General features: G+C 33.1%; 1 pseudogene; it reads right to left on the reverse strand.

Moving 5' to 3' along the window:
• Positions 1–3,268: 3,268 nt before the first annotated feature.
• On the reverse strand, positions 3,269–8,993 carry LOC107018866 (annotated as a pseudogene).
• Between the last annotated feature and the right edge of the window lie 1,548 nt (positions 8,994–10,541).

Below are 10,541 nucleotides of genomic sequence, written 5' to 3' on the forward strand. Positions count from 1 at the left end.
AACTAAACTCAAGTTCAAATATTGTTAAAAAGACAACATTTGTTCATTTACTTCTTCTCATAGTTATGAAAAATCAAGAATATAGAAAAAAATTAAAGCGCATATCTTAACCTTTATGCACAAAATAACTTTTCTTATTGAAAAGATGACTGAAGGGGTTCCATGATTCAATGCACTTGGGAAAAAAATAAAAATAATCTTACTCACCCAAGAAAAACTTGTTACAGAAAATATACTAAAACATATTAAGGAAGTACTAATTCATCGTAAAAATCTTGTATCATATGATGAATTAATTTTCTTTTTCTATCCAACAAAAAAAAATACAGAAAATAAAAGTAATTTTCTTACCACAAAAAATACCATCAATATAAACTAATCCAATTTGTCCTTAACAAAAATTAAAAATCTAACTAGCATTTAAACCATTCATAAAAAAATCGAAGTTATTAAGTATAACTTTGTTAACTTCTGTATTTTGATTAACAAACCAGAAAAAAAATAAAAGATGAAAGAAAAACACAAAGAACTATCCGACTCATCCACTGTGTGTCCTTAAGTAATTTAATCCCCTCAAGTACCCGAGGTTGCATATTAATTCCTCTCAAGATAAAGAGGATTAACAATTAACGAAGTAACGATACCTCAAATTTCAATAATTTCAACAAACTCAAAATGATAGAAATAAATCACACATACAAACACGATCTATTGATTTTGTTTGGTAAGAAATGCATGCAAAAGAAGGAAAGAATTCAATGATGAAAATTGAGAGACAACTTCTCTATTTATAGCCAAGAAAGGGTGAAGGTTATAAATCTTAGGAATAAAAACAACCTTCTAGAAAGGTTAGAACACTTTGAAAAAGACACAATCTTTCAAACGGTCACAATCCTTTAGAAAGGACACAACCTTTTATAAAGGTCACAACCCTCTGTCAAAGTGACAACCTTGAGGATAGTCACAACCCTTCAATTCCTGTTCACACCATTAAGATCCAACAAACTTAACTTGGTTTTAAGTTTTTAAGTATCTTATACTCTGATTTGTTCATTTTTTAATTTATCATTTGCACCAAAAACAGTGTTATAAACACTGAACCAAAGTAGAAAATACTGAACCGAACTACCGTTCGGTGCACACTTTACAAAACCAATGAACCGAACTGAAATTTGATAAAATAAAATTGAATAACCGAACACCCACCCTATCCAACAACAGTAATAATGATGTATAGAGCTTGGGTAAAAAAGAAAGTCTATAGTTATTGTAAGAATAAGATTACTAATGGTGTAAAGACCTTGAGCAAAAAATAAAGTTAATAGTTATTGGTCAGAATAAAAGTAATAATGGTGTATAGACTCGGAGAAAAAATATTTCAAAGTCAATATTCCACAGGGAAAATCCATCTATATTCCCCCGTCAAGTCTAGGATACGAAATCTAGAATGTGAATGACTATAGAAAATAATTACTAGCTCCGTCTCATTTTATATGTGTTAGTTTTGATGGAATGTACGAGTCCACCAGTGAACGCAGGATAAGGTCTCTCGACAGAATTGAAGTGCAAAAATAAATAGCACAACGTAAAAATAGGCACAAAAGTTTTACGTGAAAACCTCCTTGCTCAAGAAAGTAAAACTACGATCAGTCTCATAGGATTTTCCAACTATTTTCACTAGTCTTCTCAAGCGAAAGTGAAACACATATTACAACCACAACAGTGAGATTAACACCGTAATCCCACACTAAGTAATACTCTTATTACTTAAACGAGCCAAAGCAACGCATCCATTGCTCACTATACTAACCCTCACTGATTAATATAGACTTTAACCGTAAGACACAAAGTTAATGTTAACAATGTTCTTACAAAAACTCAAACAAAGATTTGAAACGTTTCTAACAAGAGTGAAACAAATCCTACAAGTTTAGATTAATACAAACATTCAAGAACAACACGTACGGAAAGCCTTTTTCAGTTAATCAGGTCCTTGCAGTATGTGTTCTTGTTGTTGAGTTCTTCTTTAAAGACGACCTTTTCTTTTTGAGCTTGTGAGTTTTTGTTTGAAAAATCTTAAGTTTGTGTTTTGGAGAAGAGATTATATAGGATGAACAAAAACTCCTTGAGACGACCTCATTGGCTGAGAGTCTTCATCCCTAAAAGGACGTGCACCTACCAAAATTTTTTTTGAAAGCTGTCTTGTCGTCCTTTCACATTCACAGTCTTGTAGGGACAAAGTCCCTTGAAATTTTCTTTGTGAGTTTTTGAGAAGACTTGCTAAATCTCTTTCTGCTTTAAATGAATGAATCTTCTTGTTGTTTGTCATTTGATTAAATCGACCAAAAAGAGTTATTGTCCACTGGACAAACAACCTCGTCTGTTTGTATAAAGAAGAAGAAATCATCATCAATTTGATCCGAGCTTTGTTAATGAGAATGACTTATTCAATTAATGTTCTAAGTATTATGCTTGAACCGGACTACAATATGTACTTTGTATAGTACGAGGCCTTCCATGTATTTTTAACCATTTGCTGTAACAGAGCATCTAGTACTCCTTTGAGCTAATCCCCTTATTGGTTTCACGTATAAGCTCAAGAACACTTATATTTACTAGATGTTTATTTTACTTTAGGCATGAATATTATCTTACTCTTTTACATGGTTCTAAAAGAGTCCGACTCTCTTAGAAATTCAGTTTGTTACAAAGAAAATTATAGTTCAGTGTACGAAGGCTAATTATTAAATTTTTGAAGTAAATTCAGAGATCAACTTCTTTTAGTCTTCTTGATTAATTACATAAAATAAGTGATAAGTGTAATAACATTTGTTTGAGTCGCTCCAAACTGTTTTCAAAGTACACGAGAGTTAGGAACTATTCAAGGAATTTTAAAGTGCTTTCTGCTTTATTCCATTTTTCTAGCAAATCGTCTCACGTTTTCTACTGTTATTCCAATTTTCCTTTGCATTCTATGAAATTCTATGGGTTTTCCTCGCAATTAAATATGTTTAGTTACAACAGAAGAAAACTGGAACATATAAAATTTAACAAACACAAACACTTTATAAAACATCACAAACTATGAAAGTAAAAGCTTTTATTCGCATCCCAGCAATGCAGTAGACTTGAATTCTGCAAATTTCAAAAATGAAGAGTTAAAGTTAAAAACTTTTAACAATGAAGGATCTAGAAAAATTATGGATACATAAATCGTAATTTAATTTCTGTAGGATCGAGAGTAAGTTGAATACCTCGAGGATAAACACTAATGTATTTTCTTGTGCTTTTTCATTCTCGTAAGAATTTTGTGTTCCAATTATACATCCATCCTCGAAAGTGATGCTGGATTTCGAGTTGACAACATTATGTATATAATTGGACAGTCCAATAACAAGTCCACAACCGTAACCCATGATAACCTCCTGCCAACTTATAATTACTAAATCTCCTTCTTCTCCTTCATCTAGCCCAAATGGAGTTGTTGCTTGTGGTACCCCTTGATCACCGCCAAAATCTTTGAGAGTGGTAATCCACGTAACCAGTGATTCCTTTGGTATGAACTATTCTTAAACGTATCAAATTATTTTTCTTTGGGGATGCATCCAATAAGATGATTGTGAGAGAGATCTAAAACTTCAAGTGATATGAGGGATACAAGTTGTTGAGGAATTTCTCCGCTAATTTTGTTGGATGACAGATCCAATGATTCAAGTACAGATAAATGATACAATGATGCTTGTATATCACCTTCCAAGCGATTATGAGATAAGTTCAATGTACGAAGCCCAATAATATCTCCAATAATGATTGGTATTTGACCTTTAAATCTGTTGTTGGAGAGATTTATGATTACGTTTGTAGTCAAAACTCGAGGAAGTTGAAGCACCAATCCCTTTGTTGTCACTATAAAGGAATTTGTGTATAAATCAGAAAAATAATATGCCATATACTCTCGAGTTCCACTGTTTTCACTGGTTATCTTCATGGCTTCAAAATTCTCGATAAGTCTCATTGGTAAATCTCCACTAAATCCATTGGATGAGTGATCTATGACTTGAACTTGAGCAAACAAGTTGTCAGTCATTGAATCTTTTAAAAGCCATATAATTCATTTGATCTCAACTCAAAATCTGCAGTTCCGGTAGGGCTCCCAACCAATTAGGAATATGTCACTCTACTCATTGTTACCTAAATCAACAACTATCAAATATACACAATCGATCAAAGATTGCAGAACTTTTCCCTCTAGCTTTTTCCTTTCAAATTTAATGTCTATAAGTTGGTTTCCTATACTAAAAGTTGTATTAATTGTCCCGCTAAGACTATTTTAGATTAAATACAAAACCCAAAGTCCACTCATCTCCCCCAAACATAGTGGGTTGTTCCTTCCAAATTATTGCTACCCAAATCTAGCACTTGTAGTCTGTTCATATTGTAGATGGTTGAAGCAATCTGTCCACTGGGATTATTGTGCAAAAGGACAAGATAATCTAGATCATACTGGTTAAGGAGTTACCTTGGAGTAGGACCTTGAAGATGATTTTGTTTTCGAGAAACTCGATAAAATGTTTTAGATTTGAACTCCTGAATGTTTCCACTGAAATAGTTATCATTCAAGTCTAACTGCCTGTCACATCCGGGGAGCACCCCTTAGACGTAAGCGTCGTCGTCGTCCTCTTTGAGGAATAAGACTATCCCCCTAATCTTACATCATTACATTCATATGTTAAATGCGGAAATTGTTAAAACTTTTTCATTACTTCTACATTGAGGTTTACATAGACCTCTACATACACATAATATTTATGTCGAGTATACATAGACCCTTCGTATAGAAAGATTAATTAGTCTTCTACTTTTATTGCACATCAATATGTAATATATAATATAGTCTCAAATGGATGTCTCAGCTCATAATAATCTAACAAGAATATAACAATTTGGGCCTAGCTCATATTGGGCCTAACTCATACATCAATGTAATAAGGCCACATATAGGTTATACAATGCTTAGTACTCAACTTTATTATCTTGATATTGGCATTGCCCTTGGAAAGTGAGGAACTACCCAACTTGGATGAGTGATAATTTCAAGTCTTCCTTCAAAGTCGTCTCAAAAGACCTTCAATGACTGGAACCTAAAATATTAGGGAAAAGGGAGAAATGGGGTTAGTATACCAGTTGTACTAAGTATGAGACCATATGCACAAATATCATTAAATCATGTTAAAAGGGACAATTCATGAAGGTGTGCAATTTACTTTGAAAAGCCTTATGCACATTCAATAAGACCATACCAATCAATAAGACATGTTCATTAAATCCAAAGCATGTACATCACAAGACCAACAATAATAAGTCTAGTCAAGTCAACATACACATCACATAATGGAACCCATAGTTAAGGCAACTCTATCATCAAGTTATAATAGCAACAAGCATGGATTAGAGTTCATTACAACATAACCAAACCAAGACAATTACTCATGAATTCTCATTAAGTCAACTACTGCAATGACCAAGCAAAGGCCCATAACCTTACTCAATCAAGTAAACCCAACAAGAGACCAACATCCAACTTCACATAGCATGACATTTAAAGGTGCATATCATCATACTTTAGAATATAGAGACCAAACCCATATTCATAAGTGAAGCCAAAAATCATAGAGTATCACTAATGTGCAAGATCACCATAAACATATCATGTACAATTATTGGCATATACATACATATGAACATCTTTCTAAGACTTACCTCAAGGATAACTAGTGTAATATTTAGGTAGAGTCCCATACCCCTGCCTAGACTAAGCTAAACCCTTTAGGTCATCTTAGTTCGAGTTCATTCCTTAGTTCATTTTACCTTTAGAGAACATCTTTCCTTAACCGACATAGACCACATGAGCTAATGTGGAATCCAGTGTCATGGAACCTTACACCGAAGGAAGGCAGACTACTTGCCAAGGTAATACCAAAAATAGGAACATAGCAACGACGTGGATCCACTAGCTAGTGTTCCTATGAGGTCAATATAGTTCAAGAACTAGGAGATATAGTTGGGACCCTCATTATGCTACATGCATTATAGTCTCCAATCTCAAGAGTAAATTAGTAATCCTACCTTCTCTAAGTGGGAAGGGACACTCCTCACTTCATTTCACTGGGTGCTAAGTTAGAGTCCCTTTTGAAATGTCTTTAATGTATTTATTAATCATCATTGCTTAATGTAGGTCATAGGATCTACCCCTTGTATAATCATCATCATCATAGAACCATAATAATTGCATGAGTATTATCATTTCATTACAATTCACACAAGTGAGGTTAGCACATTTACATATCACTTCATAATAAGGCGCATTGGTAAATTATAACCATCCGTATAACATTTACATATTATCCAACACCTCACAAACCAAAGTTAAGACATTTCAGTTCAACATCATACAAGCCCTATAAATCTTAACATAAGGTATACTTTAATACAACATCATCACTTAATCACAATTAAACATAATTGAAGTAAAGAGTTGAGATCACAAGACTTACCAAGTCTCCTTCTTAATCAATCATCGAGGTCTTACCATTAACTCTTAACTGAACCTAATAAGGGTGTTATATCATCACACAACAATAAACATAATGATAACAAGGTAATTGAATCACTACATCATAATCCATCACTAGTTCATATGTTAAGATTAGAGACTTAGGTCAAATTCATAATATATTTCACAACGTAGATCAATTACTCAAGCACTAGCATGATAGGACAATGATTCATCTTAATATATTCATAATTGATACAATAACATCATAAGATAGTAATTTACACACTAACCAAGTCAATAGAGTCATTACTATGCAATTCAATTCAAGATCACAACCTAGGGTTAGGGGGAAAAGGTCATCTTCTACAAACTAGACCAATACATCAAGAAAATATAATTAAGTTATATACATGTTAATCTACTCGTAATATCCAAAATAAATCATAAAAAAAGCAATTCATAACATCAATTTCGTACTGGATGAAAATTTATGGAGAAACTTTGGTGATTGCAACCCTAAAACCCCTTTGAATTTGACCTTCTATGGTCTTCAACTTGGGAGAGAGAAAGCATAGAGAAGGAAGAGAGTTTTGGGTTTGGGAATTATGAGATCTTAGGTTAGTTTAATTAAATTTGAGTCTTTATATATGTCATTAACTAACTTAATTTTACATTACTTAACCCCTAACTAATTAACTAAACATCTAATTAATTAATTTAACTAAACTAAAAATGAGCAGCAAAAGACAGTCTTCACAGACGACTCCCTGTCCATGCCCCGTTTGTCAAACGACAGACCAAGGACCAACCGTCTTGTTGTCCGTCGTTGAGTTCAGAGACTGCGCAAAACAGGCCTCCCATAGATTTGGATAAGTCTTCATCGACGCCCCGTCGATTGACACACGATCCGTTGATTGACACTCGTTTTTGCACACTGCCTTTTGGCAGCTTTTTGCCAAAATGCAAGCGTCCTCCTCAAGGTACATTGGTTGGTCCTTTGGGGGTCATGCACGTTTCGACTATGAACTAACTCTAATACGTTTTAGACACCTTTTCGCCAAATTTTTTTTTTATCATTTTTCGACTTCTAAAACTTAGTCAAATAGGCTAAGACACGCTAGCACCTCATTGAACTAGTTTCCAGACGTCATGAACGTTCTTTGAAGGTTTGATTTCTAAACTTCTTAAATAACTAATATACATTATTATAGACATTAAAACAATGTCTAAACTTTTTTACACTTATGTGAGGCTCTAGAACACGTCTTAGACTTCCGAAGTGTTACCCTACTCTAGAAAAGAGAGGGAGAAAATCGAGGAAGGTATAGTCCCATTCAAGTGATTTGATGACAAGAAGAGTGAAAGTAGGTTTTGCATACCACTTAAATTATAAGGAATTGAACAAGTTAGGGGATTGAATGAACAATCTGACAATGCAAGTAGAGAATCCATCTGTTAAAGGATAAGAACTCAAGTTTGCCATTAAAGTTGTTATTTCTAAGTAATAACGACCTAAGCTTTCCAAATGTAAAGAAAGAAGAAATTGGTCCTTCAAGATTGTTATAACCAAGGTCCAAATCCTCTATGATGTGATATTCCATAGAGGTTTAGGAACAGAGCCTGAGAGATTACAAGAAGCAATTATCAATGTACGCAGTGAAGTTAGATGACAAAATAATTCAAGTAATGCACTGCATTTCCATTTGGTTATGGGTTACTTAACAATGAGCTGGGGATTGAACAATAAAGAAAGACATTGGAAGTTGGAAAAGTGGAAAACACTTTCGGGCAGTATCCCATATAACTGTGTATCCACAAGGTGTAGATTTGTTAAATAAGAAGAAATTTAGATGGTGGAAGAGATGTTCACAGAGTCAAGGTTAAGCTCTCTTAGTTGTGTCAAGTTCTAAAAAAGCAGTTCAAAATTGTGAGGCCCGAATCTAAGACCATCTGAATAACTCTGAATACGAAGAACGTGTCATTTAGAAAGATGAGAGATTTCTACTGAGGTTAGTCCTGTAAAACTTGAAAGCGAAAATCAAGATGCGTGAAACAAGAAAGTGCAATAAATTTAGGTGAAATGAGCGATCCAGAAAAATAATTATTAGACAAATCAAGCCTTTTGAGATTGGAGAGTTGAAATAGACTATTATTGGAGTTAAACTTTCCTTGAAATTGGCTGCAAGTGAGGTGAGCTGAATCACTTTTCCTATCATCTCGTCATAATAAGCTCTATCCCATGAGCAACAATCATTGTTGTTGTTCCACGAATGATATGGCTGAACCCATTTCTCTCGTATGAGGATACAATAATCAGAAACAGTAGGAATTATAGTATAAATGTGCTTGAATCGTAGAAGAGCAAGAGTTTGATATTTGGGGCACAATGAGGTAAGGATGAAGAGAAAGAAAGATGACAGAGGAAGGGAAATAACATAAAATGTTCAAAAAACTAATCAAGAAATATTTTTTTTCTTCCTCTATTCAATAATTGTGATGAGGTATATATAATAAAAATAAAGTAAAGAAATTTACTAGGGAAAAAGGGAAAACATATCCCTCAAATTTGTGATTTAGAGAGGATATAGAAACATGGTGCATATTTATACCGCACCGTTGAATAAATAGTGCATATATTTATCCGTATCGTTTAATAAATGATGCATATTTAAACTTCTTTATAGCACAAAATAAAGATAATTTACTACTGTTGCTTCAAAGTAATCAATTCTCCAGTCAAATTTGTTGGGTATATAGCAAGAGTTAACGGAAAATGGCGGAAGATGAAAAGAGAGGAACTTGGAAAGTTGAGAACTTCAAAAGTTCTCTTATACTTTAGTGAAAATACATTTCTCCCTCATCGGCGGTGGAATGAAAAATAGAAGGGTTTAAATATAAAAACACTCCTATTAATTGTTAAAAGAGTTTGAAAGAGGGACCCCCCTCGCGCCGTCATCGTCGTTCGCTCGGCTTCGGCTTTGGAAAATGATCAAGAGATTATTTTTTGGATAAAGTTTGTTTTAATTTTTTAGTTAATTATTTATTTAATGAATTAAATTAAACTAAATGGCAAAAACGTTTTCAATTAATTAGTTAATAACTGAAAAAAATTTCAATTATTTAGTTCAGATTAACCTAAACGTTTTAACTTTTTAGCTGATTAACCAAAACGTTCCGACATGACTTGGATTCGTACGACCCATTTTTTTTAAAATTCTTTCCCATTTTATTTTGAATTTTTTCCAAAACTTTCATGAATGGTCGTGCGGATTATGGAAGGTTTCAACCTCTCGGAACCATTTCTGTCTATAAATACCACTGGATCTTCAAACTTTTTCCTTACAAAATTTTAGATTTCTTCTTCTTCTTTTTCACGAAGTTTCTTGTACTTTACTGCCATTGAGTGTCTCGTTGACACCAGCATTTTTGGGTATCAATACTTTGGTGATTGAGATCATTCTATCATGGGAGGACATATTGCAAATCAAACCTCGGATACTAGAGGGGAATGGGACACTGTGCATTCAGTATAGTTTATTTTTTTCCATTCTAATTTTCCAGATTCTAGTATGTTTACAAATTTTAGTTTTTTGTGAATTAATTTCTATTCTTCTGTTCTTACTTGTTCATTAAAATTTTGTAACTTCATGTTTCTACGAAGTTTGTTGAAATAAGTAATATTTCTTTAAACACAGATTGATAATTTGGTGATGTTCAAATGAAAAATTAAATTCTATTGTATTAGTTGGTGCATAGACCTTTGACCAAAACATTTTTCTATTTTGTTTTGATTTGTTTGGTCATATGCACAAAGGTTTTTTTTGAAAACAAAAGAAAATATACCCTTTGTTACAAAATTGACTTACGTATGCCCTTATCGTTACAAAAGTGGCTCACATATATCCTTTTCATCTAATGATATTATAGTAGTGAAAATATTGATGTTAAGTTATTTTTTTGATTTTTATAAAAGAGAATTCATGTA

This window comes from Solanum pennellii, chromosome 1, assembly GCF_001406875.1.
Source record: "Solanum pennellii chromosome 1, SPENNV200".
Lineage (NCBI taxonomy): Eukaryota > Viridiplantae > Streptophyta > Magnoliopsida > Solanales > Solanaceae > Solanum > Solanum pennellii.